Here is a 20567-nt window from a genome sequence, read left to right as displayed (position 1 = left end):
CGGACCGTGCCGAGCAAGTCCTACCGCCCTGCTTCGAGAAATACAGCGGTAACAAGCAGACTAGGAACTATGTCAGGGCCCGGTACAAGGAGGACCCGATAACAAAGGAGCTTACCACGGATCCGAAGACCAGGGCGCTTGAGCTTGTTCTGGTAAGGAATACACCCCCGCGTAATTAGATCCATATGGTTGCATTCTAATTAATGAAGCCAAATTTCTAAATGGTTCACATTCCTTCCGCAGGCGACTGAAAGCAGTAGCGCGGGGTCGACTAAGAGCAACCCTTGGGACACCACTCTAAATAGGGGGTTGAATGTAATGAAGAACAAGGATAAGCTCAGTAAGCCGACGTCAGCTGGTCGTGTGGCCGGCAAAGGCTTGTCGACAAAATGGGGGTCATACTATACCGCTGGTGTGCGGAAGGAGAAAAAGACCATCTCGGAAAGCCAGGCGCGAGAGGTTCAAGAACTCAAGGCACAGGTGGCGCGGTTTCCGGAGATTGTCCAAGAGCAAGTGGAACAACGACTCGGAGCGACCATCACCGCCCTTGTGCCTACCTTGATCTCGGGGTTGAGTGCGTGGATTGCGGGCGGCCAACAGGGGCCGCCCCCGATTCCTAGCTTCACGGCCAGCAACTCGCATAATGCGATGGCGGGGCCATTGGTGCCTCCGGCGGAGGCGGCATTGGTGTCTCCGACGCCGGCACGGGAGCTTAATGCACCCGGGTGTACGCCGGCCGGCACCTCTTCAGCAAGCGGCCCCTCCGTCAACTGCACGCCCGCCATTGGCGGTGCCTCGACATTAGCCGAGCTCGACGCCATCATCACGATAACTAATTAAGCCTCTCTCGGCCGAGGACTTCATCTCCTTGCCTTTGACTGGGCATCCCTGACGCCCTACATGTTTTCGCAGGGCGCCGCCGACGTTCCGTGCACTCTCCTCCACTTCGTGAACAACGAGTTGGTCGATGTCGCCAAGGGCAAAATCGTTCAACCGGGCAACCCCTTGTTCCACGGTACCCAGATGCCACCCAACTTGTTTAGGGTTCAACTGGTTCGGGTGCTGCCAGGCTGCGACGACTTGTTACCTCCGATTCGACCCGTCGGGGCCGACGATGAAGACGTGATGACCCTCAGCGCCTGCATCAGCTGGCCCCTGCTTTGGCCGAAGAGCCAGATTCGTTTGGGGGCGGGGGACACCACCCCAAAGACAACACCGCCAGTCGTGCCGGCGCCAAGTCGGCCCCATGGCAAGACCGCCGTAACGGTGCCGGACATCCCTATGCCACTGGATCGAAACATGCATATGGCACAGGATCAGAACGACGACGACGACGACGATGATACATTTGGCAATGTCGATCAGTACTTTGCCGAGCATGGGTACGATGGCGACTTCATGGGGCCTCCTTCTCAAGAACCAAACCCAACAAAAGACGTGTGCGATCTAGCTCGTACCGCGGAGAAGCCAAGTTGCAACAGGCGCCGTCTGGCGTTCAGCTCTCAGGAGACGCCTCCAGCTGCCGATTTCATCGAGCCTCAGATAGGCGAGGTGCGAAATATTATCAGCCCCAACACACTCAAGAAGGCGGTTTGTGAGCAGAACTCGGTCCCATTACAGGAGAAGAAGAAGGCACGCAAAAGAAAGACTAAGAAGGGTGCGAGCCAGCCCGCACCGAGTACGATCCGTGCTCAGGACGGGCCACCTTCACCGCAGGATATCTCGAGGAGGGTGCATGTGGCGGGTAGGGCGATGCTACCGACAAATATGCTCAATGCTGCAACCGGTGCTATGCGGAGTCTGCATGACAGTGTTCTTGCTTTGGAGAAGCGGCGTCTCAGAGAGAAGGATGTGGCATACCCGGTTTTCGCGGCCAAGGTGCCAGAGGGCAAGGCCTTTGTGGATAACTCCATCGGGCGTATGTCGTCCTGCGTTTTGATGACATCCACGCTATGCTGAACCTTCATCCGCTGCACTACACCTTCGTTCGGCTATTTTTGCTGAGTATGGAGATGCGGATCATTCGCGACAAGACCCCGGACATCGTGATAGTCAACCCCTTCTACATGCGTGCCAAGATCTTGGGCAGCGCTGGGGACCGGCAAGTCGCGAGTTCTTACCTCGAAGGCGTCATTCTGGCGAACCAAGATAAGGATACCTTCCTCGTGCCTTACTTTCCCGAGTAAGTCCTCCCCGCAACCGGCCTATAACATATGAATTCTTACATTTCGATCGTTTTTCTTTTAACATTCCATGTTTTCTGCAGTGACACACGTTGCACGCTCATCCTCTTAAGCCCCAAATATTCCATGGCCACATATTTCGACCCGGACCGTCAGTCGAATGTAGACTACACAAATGTCAAGAAGGTTCTTGATGATGTTCTCCCCGGCTACACCCAATCTGGAGGCACCTTCACCAGGCCTATTCGTAAGTACGGCAAGCACGTGTTCTCCCACAATACGACGTTCTGCTGCGTCAAGCAGCCGCCTGGCGGTCAGAAGGGTGCCTACTATGCCATCCATCACATGCGGGCGATCGTACGGGACCATCATCAACTTCTGCTACCGAGTAAACTCAAATATTGGGCCGCGAGCGTGTCGGCAATCCAGGACGCGGACCTCCGACAAGAATTATTTCGCATCCAGTCGGAGTTTGCGGAAATCATCCATCAAGATGTCCTTCGTACCTCGGGGCAGTTCTACCACAGAAATCAACCGTCCAACAGTGACATCGACACAATGCTACAAATGCAGGACTCCCATAATAGACGGCGGCTTCATCCACGCTCCGGTCCCTTGAGTCGAGTTGTCTAGTTCTGAAACATCGATTGGCTCATGTTGTAATTAAACTTTAATGAACTTGTAGTATGTCTCTTTGGTTTCGAGAGTCGTTCAACTTAGATGTAATCGATGCTATTAATGTCTTGCTTTTCTCTTCCGATCGTTCTGTTGCATACTTATATATTGCTTATGTATTGTCTGTGAATTGGTACTAACGTTTCGTTTGGCTAGTGCATAGCGATGCCGACGTATGTCGTGTACAAGGGTAAGGTTCCCGGAGTCTACGATGACTGGGAGGAGTGTCGGAGACAGGTTCACCGATTCAGCGGTAACAGTTACAAAGGGTACACCACTAGGGCCGAGGCCGAATCTAGATACGCCCGCTATCTAGCGGGAGAGGGGAGGGAGCGTTGGAGGAACCGGATGAAGACAAGTTTCATCGTGATGATGCTCATCGTGATGACCACAGCTCTCTTCTATGTGATGGTAGTTTAGATGATCGATATCAACTTGTAATGTGAAGACAGACTCGCTACTCGCGGTCTCGAGACTTGTAATATAATGTTCTATCTTTGTTTGGTCTTTTCAATTCGGAGACTAATATGATGAATTGTATTCGGAGACTAATATGATGAATTGTATTCAAAGACTAATCTTCTATTGTATTTGATGAATCTGTTATTGATGTGTGCTGTCTATATTTTGTCAAATTATACATTTTGTAACCTGTGCAAAAAACAGAAAATAAAAAAATAAAAAAAAACCTAATATTCATACTAATGGCGCATCACATGACAGTGCGCCATTAGTATGACAGTGCATACTAATGGCGCATCACTCGGCAGTGCGCCATTAGTATGTCGCGGTTACTGATGGCGCATCCAGAGGTGGTGCGCCATTAGTATGCCAAAGCACCTGGGTATACATGGCCCCTGGGAGGCATACTAATGGCGCACCCTGGCCTATACTAATGGCGCACCCGAGGTGCGCCATTAGTATACCAGATACTAATGGCGCACCAGGTGGTGCGCCATTAGTAAAAATTACTAATGGCGTGCTATTAATGGCGCACCACAGATGCGCCATTAATAGCCATACTAGGTGCGCCATTAGTAGGGGTTTTTCTAGTAGTGGAGAATGCAAAGGAAATTTGGGATACTTTGATTGATATGCATGAAGGTACCGAATCCGTCAAGGAATACAAGTTGGATATGCTCCAAAGTCAGCTTGACAAGTTCAAAATGAAGGATGGTGAAGGTGTCGCTGAAATGTACTCTAGGCTTGCACTTATCACAAATGAGATTGCCGACGTAGGGAGTGAAGAGATGACCGACAGATTCATCATCAAGAAGATCCTAAGAGCATTGGATCGAAATTATGATACCGTGTGAACATTGATCCAAATGATGCCAAACTACAAAGATCTCAAGCCAATGGAAGTCATTGGAAGAATTGTTGCTCATGAGATGTCACTCAAAGATAAGGAGGAACTTCACAACAAGTCAAGTGGTGCTTACAAAGCCTCAAGTGAAGCCCCCACATCATCAAGTGAGAAACAAACCTTCAATTAAGAATTGAGCTTAATGGTGAAGAACTTCAACAAATTCTACAAGAGTAGAAGCAAAGAAAGAAGCTCCAAGTCAAGGTCTTATCATGACAAAAGATCTTCTAGTCGTGAGCGCAATTGCTACAATTGTGGGAGGCCTGGACACTATTCCAATGAGTGTACGACACCCTACAAAAGAAGAGAAGATTCTCCAAAAAGAAGAAGCAAAAGAGGAGAATCACCACCAAGAGAGAGGAGGAGTAGAGATGATCGTTATGAACGAAGACCCTCACGGAGAAGCAAGGATTTGGAAAGGAAGGACAAGTCATCAAGGAGCTACACAAAAACGAAGACATCAAGCTCATGTTGGTGAATGGGTATCCGGCTCCGACTCCGACAATCACTCCGAGAGAAGCTATCACTCCGACTCCGAACATACTCAAGATGAAGGTATTGCCGGTCTAGCACTTGTGTCAACCAACTCCTACGACATATTTGATTCACCAAATGAAGGAATTGGAAGATGCTTCATGGCCAAAGGTCCAAAGGTAACACATCCTGAATACGTTGATTTCAATAGTGATGAAGATGACTTGCTTGTGGATGATGATTTACTTGTTGACAACTCTAGTGATGAATACTATGATGAAACCTCAATTAATCGTGCTAATCAAGATAAAACAAATGACAATGATAAGGAGAAGATTGAGCTTCTAACTAAAGAACTAAACACTCTTAAGTTGGCTCATGAAACTAGCTTCGAAAATCATCGAGAACTTTTAAGGGCTCATGATAAGTTACGCTTTGAAAAGCTCAATCTTGAGCAAGAGCATGAGTTCTTAAAAGAAATTAATGATGATCTCCGTAACAAAAGTTCTTCTTACATTGCCAAGCGTTTACTCCTATCTACTTACATGCCTCAAGTCAAGTCTAGTAACAAGTACAAGAAAGATACTTCCTCTAGTAGTAACAATAATAATGTCAAATCCAATATTGTTGCTTCTAGTAGTTCTCTTGATTCCACTAATGATTCTCTTAGCCAAGTTACACTTGAGCAAGAAAATAGCTTATTGAAGGGAATTATAGAGAAAGGTGTCTACAAGAGCCTTGCCGGGAGTAAGCAATTCGAGGAAATTGTACGCAAGCAAGGAAGGCACCGGAAGAATCAAGGTGTTGGTTTTGAACGAAAGTTCAATGCCAATGGAGTTGAGTGGGAAGAAGATCAATACCCCAAGACGAAGTTTGTTCCTCAACAAGAGAAGTATGATCCTACTTCCTTCAAGGGAACACAAGCTCAAGATGATCTTCCATCACAAGACCACAAGAACAAAGGCAAGGACAAGCTTCTAGAAGAGATTGATGCATTTGAAGAAGCACCTAAGGTCTCGGTCAAGTGGATTCCCAAAACTATGTCAAGTTCTACTTCATCAAGTACAACTACAACTCCAAGGATTCCCATCAAGATGATGTGGATCCCGAAGAAGAACAACTAGAGAGTTCTTTAGGGTGACTCCGCCAACATTCTTCACTCATATCATTATGGCAAGGACAAGTGCAATCAACTTCCACATCTTGCACTAGTTCAAGGAGGCACAAACCCTCATGTTGGTAAGGCAAGGGACAAGGTAACCTAATGATTTCATGGACATCATCTTGTGTGTGCGTCACTCTATGTCTATGGATATTCCTGTTTGTTCCTTGTGGGACTAACCCATGTAGGTAAGTTGAAAGTGCAACTCACTCCAAAGGATTGCTCCAAATGATCTACATCAACATTGAGCATCCACATCTTCAACACCTACATGAAGTCATCATCGACAAAACCCAAGGTTAGTTCATCCCTCTAAAAGGGGATCTCACATCTAGGGGGAGCTTAACTCTAAGAATTGAGTCAAAGCAACTCTAATGGTGTGAACACATCAATGCATTATGTAAAAGTGGTAACCCCACTTGAGCTTAAATGATGAGTATGACCTATGATCAAATGTTCTCATTTGACTCCTAAGTTAATATACTCCTATATAGATGACCTAGTCATCGCCAATTGTTTGATAGATGCTAGAATTGGTTGTGCATGGTTTGCCACATATTTCATTTGCCATCTTATTGTGTGAGCATGTTGGTGCATATTTTACTCATTCAAGGACATCCACTTGTTGTTTTGATTGTTTGGTTCTTTCTTCTTTTGGCCAAGTGGATGGACAAGAATGCCTAAGAACCTTCTCTCGCTATCTATGCTTTTCTCGTCTCAAACTCTATTCATGCTACATCAAAAAATTTGATCAAGTCAGATTCGAACCACTTTGTGTGAGGAGCACTCGGAGTCCCCGATTCGTCATAGACTTAAACTTCCAAAACTTCTTTGTGATTCTCGGTCTGACTGATTCCTCCATTTTGGCCCTACCGAGATCACTAAGTCGATCTAGGTTTTCAATCTCGGTGCAACCGATTTGAACTTTTCGGTCACACCGAGTTGCTGTAACTGTACATAGTTATGCATCTCGGTGCCACCGAGTTGTTCCACTCGGTCACACCGATAGGGTCGGGCTATATATAATCACGGGCAAAAATTTGGAAATTCCTCCAAACCCCTTCGCCCGCGCAATAGCTCGCTCCGCCTCCAAGGTCTCCGGATCGTCTCCTCGCCGCCAGCCGCCTCCTGTCGCTGGTCTCCGCCGCCGTCAACAGAATTCAACCCCGCCGTTGCCGCCGTAGTGAGTTCATCGCCGAACTAGGGTATGGACTCGACCACAGTGCTATCCTCGTCTGATTCCTAGCACATTGTGTTCTTATTGATTCTTGCTACGATTGAAACACTCCGATCCAGTCAATGCAATCCGTAGATTAGATGAGATTGGAAAATTTAGGGTTAGGTTTCCGCCGAAACCATCTCGGACCCACTGAGTTGAAAAACTCGGTCCCACCAATTTGGCTTATGCCATTGCACTAGTAACTCTCGGTCTGACCAAGAATTGCTAATCGGTGCGACCGATTTTAGGACTTTGTGAAACCCTAGCAGTCTCGGTGCCCCCGAACTGTGACTCGGTCCAACCGAGTTCATCAGTTTAGGTTCCAAAACTGCTTCGGTATAACCGAGTTTGAAAATCGGTTGATCCGAAATGTTTTCAGTGGAAAAATAAAACTGAATTTTTGAATCATTCTTTTGCATAAATTTCTGCATTTTGTGATGCTCATCCACTCTATCTCATCTATAACTCTTCACAGGGTCAGCAGTCTGTATTTGCAGCATGTCAGACCAGAGTGACAGTGAGAACAGGTCAGCAGAGCAGATTGACATGAGTGAGGGCACTAGTCCCTCCAGCACTTCAGATGAAGGCAGCAGGAGCACTCCTAGCATCCTGCCTAAGGCTGCTACCAGGCAAAGGAAGAAGAGAACCTCAGACTCTGAAGATGAGGATTATAGAGCTGAAGAGGATGAGGCTACTTCCAAGAAAGTAGTACTCAAAAAGGAGTATGGCTCAGCAAAGAATACAAAGCCAGGCATGAAGATTAAAAGGCCTGTAGGAAGACAACCAATGTCCAAAGCCAGAGTCTCAAATCAAATACCTGAGAAGCCTGATCCCAAAGAGCCAGCTGCTGCTGAAGGAAAGAAAAGGAAGGAAAGGGTCAAGAAGACCATGGCCAGAGTTGTTAGTCAACCTTCCATGATGGAAGAAGAAGAAGAGCTTGCTGCACCATCACCCAAGGCACCAAAGCTTATGGGTGATGCTATTAGATCAGGGGCTGCAACATCTAAGCCCAAGGAAGCACCCAAAGCTGCCCCCAAGGCCAAGTCTGCACCAAAGAGGAATACCAGGAGTATTCCAGCTGCTGAGAAGAACAAGGCCCCAATGCCCGAGGTTGCTGAGGAGGAAGATGAAGAAGGACAAGTTCTGAGGAAGCTCAAGCCCAAGATACCAGACCACAATGATGCCCATCCTGTGGTTGAGGACATGAACATCAGAAAAGATTCAGGGTTGAGGCTATGGAGGATGGCAGATCCATATTCCACAAGGAGAAAAACTACTATTGATTACAGGTTCCATACAAAGGAACAGCAGGACTTCTATGAGACAATCTTGTTGGACAAGAAGCCCATTGTGTGTGATATGAGGTGGGTCGACTGGACCTACATGAAGGAAAATGAAGAGCACTATCCCGGAGTGCAAGACAATTTTGTTGCTTGTGGAGTTGCAGATTTTGTTGGGCAAAAGCTCACAAACTGGAATGATGAACTTATCATGCAATTCTACTCCACAACATACTTCTATCCAGATGGAAGGATAGTTTGGATGTCTGAAGGTACAAGGTACTAGTCAACTGTTGAGGAGTGGGCAAAACTGATAAATGCCTCAAAGGAAAATGATGATGACCTGGATATATATGCCAAGAAGAAAATGGGACACAATACCATGGCACATATGTACAAGGAGATCCTAGACAAAGCCCTAGAGACTTTCTCTTTTGGATCAGTCCACTTTCTTTTGTCAGGGCTACCTACAATCAATTGGATCCTAAGGCACACACTATTGCCTAAGTCAGGGACCACAACATGATCAGAGGGCATGCAATCAATATGTTGCATTTAATTGATGTGCCATAGAAATTCAAGGTCATGAGCCTTATAGTTGAAACCATTAAGAGGACTGCAGCAGATCATAAGAGGAGTTGTGGATTTTCCCCTCAGATTCAGGAGTCGATTAACTCAAAGATGGGCAAAGGCAAATATCTATTGGATAGGGAACATTTTCCACTTTATCCAGATTTTGAGGACAATGAGGTTGTCATGAATGAGGATGATCCATCATCAGTTCAAGCTCAAGAGAAGAACGAGAAGGAAAGAAAGGAGAAGGGTGCCAAGATGCCAACTCAAGAGGAGGCATCTGAGTATTTCTTGAAGAACAAGCAGGAGCAGCTTGGTTACTTGATAGCATCATCTCTGAGGATTGATTAGGGATTGGCCACCCTCACTCAAAATCAGGAGAGCTTGGAAAGAATCATGGAACAAAAATTCTATGAGCTAGATGTCAAGGTAACTGAGATTCAGTCAGTTGTGGAGCAGCTACAGGATGACATGCAGGAGAGGAAGGGCAAGACTACCACTAATGTATTTGCCAGAGTGCCTAGAGCTCAGAGGTCAGCTGCTGTGCCCGTGCCAGACACCAGAGCCACATCATCTGCACCAGCTACAGCTCCTACAGCTCCAGTGCAACCAGCTCCAGCATCAACTCCAGCACCCTCTACATCAACTGAAGCCTTCGTCCAAGGAGCCATCTCTACACCACCAACTGAAGATCAAGCCTAAGAGTCGATCTAGCACTATGCATTTTCTATGAACTTTATGGTAACTTGTTGCCAAAGGGGGAGAAAAATTTATAGATCATAGGCTTCGAGAGAGAGAGTGTTGCTTTTATTCTCTCTTGCTTTGGTGGTTCAAACTTTGTTTGCTTTTGATTGCTTGAGATAGTATGCTGTTATAGGTGAGACATTGATGATCATGTGTTTGATCATAAGCTACACTTATGCATGCTTGATGATATTATCTTATCGATCCTATGTGATCATTCACTTTGCTTGGTGATGAGTGCATGTATTCAATCTTTATCATTTTGAGCGCTCCACCAAGATGTATGTGACATGGAAGAGTAACCCATGAGCCTAATTCCTTGTGCATTTGCATTCCAAAGCAAATTTTAAACTATGCACAAATTTAGGGGGAGCTCTTGCTTATCACATACTTATCAAAGCGACGATGTTTTTTAATCTTATTATCATTTGTCGAAGCTTTGATCTATATGTTGTCATCAATTACCAAAAAGAGTGAGATTGAAAGTGCAACTATCCCTAGGTGGTTTTGCTAATTCATAACAACATATAGCTCATTGAGCTAATGCTATTCCAAGACTATTATTTCAGGAAAGCTCAATGAATGGCATGGCATGGATGATGAAAGTGGATCCCTCAAAATACTAAGGACAAAGAATTGGCTCAAGCTCAAAAGCTCAAGACTCTTCATTTTATATTTTAGTGATCCAAGATCACATTGAGTCTATAGGAAAATCCAATACTATCAAGGAGGGATGAGGTGTTGCTTAATGAGCCTCTTGCTTCACGTGCTTAGTGATATGCTCCAAAACCTTCAACTACTTTCTCACATCCACAAATGACCTAAACCCAGAGCCAAAATCGGTCACACCGATTCTTCCAACCCGGCGCCACCGATTTCAAATGTCATAGCCACTGCCACAAACCCTAGGCAAATCGGTCCTACCGATAGGGATCTCGGTCTCACCGAGATGGGATTGTAATCTCTCTGTTTCCATTTGTAACATTTCGGTCAAACCGAAGTGAGCGATCGGTCCCACCGAGATTGCAATGTAAACTCTTTGTTTCCCTTTTGTAACATTTCAGTCTCACCGAAAAGAGCAAATCGGTCCCACCGAGTTTACCTGACCAACTCTCTGGAAAGCTTAATACCAAAATCGGCCTCACCGAGTTTGTGTAATCGGTCTCACCGAGATTACGTTATGCCCTAACCCTAACCGAATCGGTCTCACCGAGTTGCATGTCAGTCCCACCGAAAATCACTAACGGTCACTAGGTTTACTAAATCGGTCCGACCGAGTCTGTGAATCGCTCCCACCGAGTTTGGTAAATTGTGTGTAACGGTTAGATTTTGTGTGGAGGCTATATATACCCCTCCACCTCCTCTTCATTCATGGAGAGAGCTATCAGACTAAACCTACACTTCCAACTTACCATTTCTGAGAGAGAACCACCTACTCATGTGTTAAGGCCAAGATATTCCATTCCTACCATATGAATCTTGATCTCTAGCCTTCCCCAAGTTGCTTTCCAATCAAATCCTCTTTCCACCAGATCCAAATCCTATGAGAGAGAGTTGAGTGTTGGGGAGACTATCATTTGAAGCACAAGAGCAAGGAGTTCATCATCAACGCACCATTTGTTACTTCTTGGAGAGTGGTGTCTCCTAGACTGGCTAGGTGTCACTTGGGAGCCTGCGACAAGATTGTGGAGTTGAACCAAGGAGTTTGTAAGGGCAAGGAGATCGCCTACTTCGTGAAGATCTACCGCTAGTGAGGCAAGTCCTTCGTGGGCGACGACCACGGTGGGATAGACAAGGTTGCTTCTTCGTGGACCCTTCGTGGGTGGAGCCCTCCGTGGACTCACGCAACCGTTACCCTTCATGGGTTGAAGTCTCCATCAACGTGGATGTACGATAGCATCACCTATCAGAACCACGCCAAAAACATCTGTGACTCCAATTGCGTTTGAATCCTCCAAACCCTTCCCTTTACTTTCTTGCAAGTTGCATGCTTTAATTTCCGCTCCCTATATACTCTTTGAATTCTTGCTTGAATAGTGTGATGATTGCTTGACTTGTCCTAAGATAGCTAAAATCTGTCAAACTCTAAAATTGGGAAAAGGTTAAGTAGTCTAATCACCCCCCCTCTATGTAGGGGAACGTTGCAGAAAATAAAGTTTTTCCTACGGCTTCACCAACATCCATCTATGAGTTCATCTAATCAACGAGTGAAAGGAGAGATGCATCTACATACCACTTTGTAGATCACGAGCGGAAGCGTTCAAAAGAACGGGGTTGAGGTAGTCGTTCTCGTCGTGATCCTATCACCGGAGATCCTAGAGCCGAACGGACGGCACCTCCGCGTTCAACACACGTACGGTCAGCGTGACGTCTCCTCCGTCTTGATCCAGCAACGCGGAAGGAGAGGTTGATGATAATCCAGTAGCACGATGGCGTGGTAGTGGATGCAGCAGAACTCCGGCAGGGCTTCGCCAAGCAACTGTGGGAGGAGGAAGAGGTGTACCAGGGGGAGGGAGGCGCCAAGACTCAGGGTGCGGCTGCCCTCCCTCTCCCTCCTTTAAATAGGCCCCCAGGGGGGCGCCGGCCCTAGAGATGCAATCTCCCAAGGGGGGCGGCAGCCAGGGGGGGTGGAGTGCCCCACAAGGCAAGTGGTGCACCCCCCACCCCAGGGTTTCCCACCCTAGGCGCAGGGGGGCCCAAGGGGGAGGGCACCAGCCCACTAGGGGCTGGTTCCCCTCCAACTTTAGCCCACGGGGCCCTTCGGGATAGGTGGCCCCACCCGGTGGACCCCCGGGACCCGTCTGGTGGTCCCGGTACAATACCGGATGACCCCGAAACTTTCCCGATGGCCGAAACATCACTTCCTATATATTATTCTCTACCTCCGGACCATTTCGGAACTCCTCGTGATGTTTGGGATCTCATCCGGGACTCCGAACAACTTTCGGTTTGCTGCATACATATATTGATACAACCCTAGCGTCACTGAACCTTAAGTGTGTAGACCCTACGGGTTCGGGAGACATGCAGACATGACCGAGACGGCTCTCCGGTCAATAACCAACAGCGGGGTCTGGATACCCATGTTGGCTCCCACATACTCCTCGATGATCTCATCGGATGAACCACGATGTCAAGGATTCAATCAACCCCGTATACAATTCCATTTGTCAGACGGTATGTTACTTGCCTGAGACTCGATCGGTATCCCAATACCTCGTTCAGTCTCTTTACCGGCAAGTCACTTTACTCGTACCGTAATGCATGATCCCATGACCAGACACTTGGTCACTTTGAGCTCATTATGATGATGCACTACCAAGTGGGCCCAGTGATACCTCTCCGTAATACGGAGTGACAAATCCCAGTCTCGATCTGTGTCAACCCAACAGACACTTTCGGGGATACCTGTAGTGCACCTTTATAGTCACCCAGTTACGTTGTGACGTTTGGTACACCCAAAGCACTCCTACGGTATCCGGGAGTTACACGATCTCATGGTCTAAGGAAAAGATACTTGACATTGGAAACGCTCTAGCAAAACGAACTACACGATCTTGTGCTATGCTTAGGATTGGGTCTTGTCCATCACATCAGTCTCCTAATGATGTGATCCTCTTATCAATGACATCTAATGTCCATAGTCAGGAAACCATGACTATCTGTTGATCAACGGGCTAGTCAACTAGAGGCTTACTAGGGACATATTATGGTCTATGTATTCACACGTGTATTATGATTTCCGGATAATACAATTATAGCATGAATAAAGACAATTATCATGAACAAGGAAATATTATAATAATCCTTTTATTATTGCCTCTAGGGCATATTTCCAACAGTCTCCCACTTGCACTAGAGTCAATAATCTAGTTACATTGTGATGAATCGAACACCCATAGAGTTCTGGTGTTGATCATGTTTTGCTCGCGAGAGAGGTTTAGTCAACGGATCTGCGACATTCAGATCCGTATGTACTTTGCAAATATCTATGTCTCCATCTTGAACATTTTCACGGATGGAGTTGAAACAACGCTTGATGTGCCTGGTGTTCTTGTGAAACCTGGGCTCCTTGGCAAGGGCAATAGCTCCAGTGTTGTCACAGAAGAGTTTGATCGGCCCCGACACATTGGGTATGACTTCCAGGTCGGTGATGAACTCCTTCACCCAAATTGCTTCATGCGCTGCCTCTGAGGCTGCCATGTACTCCGCTTCACATGTAGATCCCGCCACGACGCTCTGCTTGCAGCTGCACCAGCTTACTGCTCCATCATTCAACATATACACGTATCCGGTTTGTGACTTAGAGTCATCCAGATCTATGTCGAAGCTAGCATCGACGTAACCCTTTACGGCGAGCTCTTCGTCACCTCCATAAACGAGAAACATGTCCTTTGTCCTTTTCAGGTACTTTAGGATATTCTTGACCACTGTCCAGTGTTCCTTGCCGGGATTACTTTGGTACCTTCCTACCAAACTTACGGCAAGGTTTACATTAGGTCTGGTACACAGCATGGCATACATAATAGATACTATGGCTGAAGCATAGGGGATGACACTCATCTCTTCTTTATCTTTTGCCGTGGTCGGGCATTGAGCCGAGCTCAATCTCACACCTTGCATACAGGCAAGAACCCCTTCTTGGACTGATCCATTTTGAACTTCTTCAAAATCTTATCAAGGTATGTGCTTTGTGAAAGACCTATGAGGCGTCTCGATCTATCCCTATAGATCTTGATGCCTAATATGTAAGCAACTTCTCCAAGGTCCTTCATTGAAAAACACTTATTCAAGTAGGCCTTAATGATGTCCAAAAGTTCTATATCATTTCCCATCAAAAGTATGTCATTTACATATAATATGAGAAATGCTACAGAGCTCCCACTCACTTTCTTGTAAACGCAGGCTTCTCCATAAGTCTGCAACTCTGCCTAACCCCAAACGCTTTGATCATCTCATCAAAGCGAATGTTCCAACTCCGAGATGCTTGCACCAGCCCATAAATGGATCGCTGGAGCTTGCATACTTTGTTAGCATTCTTAGGATCGACAAAACCCTCCGGCTGCATCATATATAGTTATTCCTTAAGATGCCCGTTAAGGAATGCCGTTTTGACGTCCATCTGCCATATCTCATAATCATAGTATGCGGCAATTGCTAACATGATTCAGACGGACTTCAGCTTCGCTACGGGAGAGAATGTCTCATCGTAGTCAACCCCTTGAACTTGTTGATAACCCTTAGCGACAAGTCGAGCTTTATAGATGGTAATATTACCATCCGCGTCCGTCTTCTTCTTAAAGATCCATTTGTTTTCTATCGCTCACCGATCATCGGGCAAGTCTGTCAAAGTCCATACTTTGTTTTCATACATGGATTCTATTTCGGATTGCTTGGCTTCAAGCCATTTGTTGGAATCCGGGCCCACCATCACTTCTTCATAGTTCGAAGGTTCACCGTTGTCTAACAACATGATTTCCAGGACAGGGTTGCCATACCACTCTGGTGTGGAACGTGTCCTTGTGGACCTACGAGGATCAGTAGCAACTTGATCCAAAGTACCTTGATCATAATCATTAATTTCCTCTCCAGTTGGTGTAGGCACCACAGGAAAATTTTCCTGAGCTACACTACTTTCTGGTTCAAGAGGTAGTACTTCATCGAGTTCTACTTTCCTCCCACTTACTTCTTTCGAGAGAAACTCTTTTTCCAGAAAGGATCCATTCTTGGCAACAAAGGTCTTGCCCTTGGATCTTAAGTAGAAGGTATACCCAATGGTTTCCTTAGGGTATCCTATGAAGACGCATTTTTCCGACTTGGGTTCGAGCTTTTCAGGTTGAAGTTTCTTGACATAAGCATCGCATCCCCAAACTTTTAGAAATGACAGCTTAGGTTTCTTCCCAAACCATAATTAATATGGTGTCGTCTCAACGGATTTAGACGGTGCCCTATTTAAAGTGAATGTAGTTGTCTCTAGAGCGTATCCCCAAAATGATAGTGGTAAATCGGTAAGAGACATCATAGATAGCACCATATCCAATAGAGTGCGATTATGACGTTCGGACACACCGTTACACTGAGGTGTTCCAGGCGGCGTGAGTTGTGAAACGATTCCACATTTCCTTAAGTGTGTACCAAATTCGTGACTTATGTATTCTCCTCCACGATCTGATCGTAGGAACTTTATCTTTCGGTCACGTTGATTCTCTACCTCATTCTGAAATTCCTTGAACTTTTCAAAGGTTTCAGACTTGTGTTTCATTAAGTAGACATACACATATCTACTCAAGTCATCAGTGAGAGTGAGAACATAACGATATCCTCCGCGAGCCTCAACGCTCATTGGACCGCACACATCGGTATGTATGATTTCCAATAAGTTGGTTGCTCGCTCCATTGTTCCGGAGAACGGAGTCTTGGTCATTTTGCCCATGAGGCATGGTTCGCATGTGTCAAATGATTCGTAATCTAGAGACTCTAAAAGTCCATCAGCATGGAGCTTCTTCATGCGCTTGACACCAATGTGACCAAGGCGGCAGTGCCACAAGTATGTGGGACTATTGTAATCAACTTTACATCTTTTGGTATTCACACTATGTGTAACATTACATTCGAGATTCATTAAGAATAAACCATTGACCATCGGGGCATGACCATAAAACATATCTCTCATATAAATAGAACAACCATTATTCTCGGATTTAAATGAGTAGCCATCTCGTATTAAATGAGATCCATATACAATGTTCATCCTCAAACTTGGCACTAAATAACAATTATTGAGGTTCATAACTAATCCCGTGGGTAAATGTAGAGGTAGCGTGCCGACGGTGATCACATCGACCTTGGAACCATTCCCGACGCGCATCGTCACCTCGTCCTTCGCTAGTCTCCGCTTATTCCGCAGCTCCTGTTGTGAGTTACAAATATGAGCAACGGCACCGGTATCAAATACCCAAGAGTTACTACGAGTACTGGTAAGGTACACATCAATTACATGTATATCAAATATACCTTTAGTGTTGCCGGCCTTCTTTTCCGCTAAGTATTTGGGGCAGTTCCGCTTCGAGTGACCCTTCCCCTTGCAATAAAAGCACTCAGTCTCAGGCTTGGGTGCATTCTTTGACTTCTTCCCGGCAACTGGCTTACTGGGCGCGGCAACATCTTTGCCGTCCTTCTTGAAGTTCTTCTTACCCTTGCCCTTCTTAAACTTAGTGGTCTTATTGACCATCAACACTTGATGTTCTTTCTTGATTTCAACCTCTGCTGACTTCAGCATTGAAAATACTTCAGGAATGGTCTTCACCATCCCCTGCATATTGTAGTTCAACACAAAGCTCTTGTATCTCGGTGGGAGCGACTGAAGGATTCTGTCAATGACCGCCTCGTTCGGGAGGTTGATCTCCAGCTGGGACAGGCGGTTGTGTAACCCTGACATTTTGAGTATGTGCTCATTGACAGAACTATTTTCCTCCATCTTACAACTATAGAACTTGTCGGAGACTTCATATCTCTCGACCCGGGCATGAGCTTGAAAAACCATTTTCAGCTCCTCGAACATCTCATATGCTCCGTGTTTCTCAAAATGCTTTTGGAGCCCCAGTTCTAAGCTGTAAAGCATGCCGCACTGAACGCGGGAGTAATCATCAGCACGTGACTGCCAAGCGTTCATAACGTCTTGGTTCTCTGGGATGGGTGCTTCACCTAGCGGTTCATCTAGGACATATGCTTTCTTGGCTGCTATGAGGATGATCCTTAGGTTCCGGACCCAGTCTGAATAGTTGCTGCCATCATCTTTCAGCTTGGTTTTCTCTAGGAACGCGTTGAAGTTCATGTTGACATGAGCGTTGGCTATTTGATCCACAAGACATATTGTGCAAAAGTTTTAGACTAAGTTCATGATAATTAAGTTCATCTAATCAAATTATTTAATGAACTCCCACTCAGATTAGACATCCCTCTAGTCATCTAAGTGTTACACGATCCGAGTCGACTAGGCCGTGTCCGATCATCATGTGAGACGGACTAGTCATCATCGGTGAACATCTCCATGTTGATTGTATCTTCCATACGACTCATGTTCGACCTTTCGGTCTCTGTGTTCCGAGGCCATGTCTGTACATGCTAGGCTCGTCAAGTTAACCCTAAGTGTTCTGCATGTGTAAATCTATCTTACACCCGTTGTATATGAACGTAAGGATCTATCACACCCGATCATCACGTGGTGCTTCGAAACGACGAACTTTAGCAACGGTGCACAGTCAGGGGGAACACTTTCTTGGAATTATTATAAGGGATCATCTTATTTACTACCGTCGTTCTAAGTAAACAAGACGCATAAACATAATAAACATCACATGCAATTATATAAAGTAGTGACATGATATGGCCAATATCATATAGCTCCTTCGATCTCCATCTTCGGGGCTCCATGATCATCTTCGTCACCGGCATGACACCATGATCTCCATCATCATGATCTCCATCATTGTGTCTTCATGAAGTTGTCACGCCAACGACTACTTATACTTCTATGGCTAACGCGTTTAGCAATAAGGTAAAGTAATTTACATGGCGTTCTTCAATGACACGCAGGTCATACAAAAAATAAAGACAACTCCTATGGCTCTTGCCGGTTGTCATACTCATCGACATGCAAGTCGTGATTCCTATTACAAGAACATGATCTCATACATCGCAATATATCATTCATCATTCATCACAACTTCTGGCCATATCACATCACATGACAATTGTTGCAAAAACAAGTTAGACGTCCTCTAATTGTTGTTGCATCTTTTACGTGGCTGCAATTGGGTTCTAGCAAGAACGTTTTCTTACCTACGAATAACCACAACGTGATTTTGTAAACTTCTATTTACCCTTCATAAGGACCCTTTTCGTCGAATCCGCTCCAACTAAAGTAGGAGAGACAGACACCCGCTAGCCACCTTATGCAACTAGTGCATGTCAGTCGGTGGAACCTGTCTCATGTAAGCGTACGTGTAAGGTCGGTCCGGGCCACTTCATCCCACAATACCGCTGAAGCAAGAAAAGACTAGTAGTGGCAAGCAAGTTGACAAGATCCACGCCGACAACAGATTTGTGTTCTACTCGTGCAATAGAGATCTACGCATAGACCTAGCTCATGATGCCACTGTTGGGGAACGTTGCAGAAAATAAAGTTTTTCCTACGACTTCACAAAGATCCATCTATGAGTTCATCTAAGCAACGAGTGAAAGGAGAGATGCATCTACATACCACTTTGTAGATCGCGAGCGGAAGCGTTCAAAAGAACGGGGTTGAGGTAGTCATTCTCGTCGTGATCCTATCACCGGAGATCCTAGCGCCGAACGGATGGCACCTCCGCGTTCAACACACGTACGGTCAGCGTGACGTCTCCTCCGTCTTGATCCAGAAAGGGGGAAGGAGAGGTTGATGATCATCTAGCAGCACGACGGCGTGGTGGTGGATGCAGCAAAACTCCGGCAGGGCTTCGCCAAGCAACTGTGGGAGGAGGAAGAGGTGTAGCAGGGGGAGGGAGGCGCCAATACTCAGGGTGCGGCTGCCCTCCCTCCCCCCTCCTTTATATAGGCCCCTAGGGGGGGGCCCTGGAGATGCAATCTACGAAGGGGGGTGGCGGCCAGGGGGGTGGAGTGCCCCCCAAGGCAAGTGGTGCGCCCCCCCACCCTAGGGTTTCCAACCCTAGGCGCAGGGGGGCCCAAGGGGGGGGGGCGCACCAGCCCACTAGGGGCTGGTTCTCCTCCCACTTCAGCCCACGGGGCCCTTCGGGACAGGTGGCCCCACCCGGTGGACCCCCGGGACCCTTCCGGTGGTCCCGGTACAATACCGGATGACCCCGAAACTCTCCCGATGGCCGAAACATCGCTTCCTATATATTATTCTTTACCTCCGGACCATTCAGGAACTCCTTGTGACATCCGGGATCTCATACGGGACTCCGAACAACTTTCGGTTTGCTGCATACATATATTCATACAACCCTAGCGTCACTGAACCTTAAGTGTGTAGACCCTACGGGTTCGGGAGACATGCAGACATGACCGAGACGGCTCTCCGGTCAATAACCAACAGCAGGATCTGGATACCCATGTTGGCTCCCACATACTCCCCGATGATCTCATCGGATGAACCACGATGTCGAGGATTCAATCAACCCCGTATACAATTCCCTTTGTCAGACGGCATGTTAGTTGCCCGAGACTCGATCGTCGGTATCCCAATACCTCGTTCAGTCTCGTTACCGGCAAGTCACTTTACTCGTACCGTAATGCATGATCCCGTGACCAGACACTTGGTCACTTTGAGCTCATTATGATGATGCACTACCGAGTGGGCCCAGTGATACCTCTCCGTAATACGGAGTGGCAAATCCCAGTCTCGATCCGTGTCAACCCAACAGACACTTTCGAGGATACCTGTAGTGCAGTCACCCAGTTACGTTGTGACGTTTGGTACACCCAAAGCACTCCTACGGTATCCGGGAGTTACACAATCTCATGGTCTAAGGAAAAGATACTTGACATTGGAAAAGCTCTAGCAAAACGAACTACACGATCTTGTGCTATGCTTAGGATTGGGTCTTGTCCATCACATCATTCTCCTAATGATGTGATCCCAGTATCAACGACATCTAATGTCCATAGTCAGGAAACCATGACTATCTGTTGATCAACGAGCTAGTCAACTAGAGGCTTACTAGGGACATATTATGGTCTATGTATTCACACGTGTATTACGATTTCCGGATAATACAATTATCGCATGAATAAAGACAATTATCATGAACAAGGAAATATTATAATAATCCTTTTATTATTGCCTCTAGGGCATATTTCCAACACTCTAGACATACTTCAAGGTACTACA

The 20567-nt window shown here is 46.4% G+C and overlaps 1 pseudogene; it reads right to left on the bottom strand.

Annotated features, from left to right (window-relative positions):
• Positions 1-20567, bottom strand: part of LOC123115032 (uncharacterized) — a 153215-nt pseudogene that overhangs the window by 36288 nt on the left and 96360 nt on the right.

This window comes from Triticum aestivum, chromosome 5B (assembly GCF_018294505.1).
Source record: "Triticum aestivum cultivar Chinese Spring chromosome 5B, IWGSC CS RefSeq v2.1, whole genome shotgun sequence".
Taxonomy (NCBI): Eukaryota; Viridiplantae; Streptophyta; class Magnoliopsida; order Poales; family Poaceae; genus Triticum; species Triticum aestivum.
The sequence above is the reverse complement of the archived record's forward strand: the minus strand, read 5'-3'. Positions and strand labels throughout refer to the sequence as shown.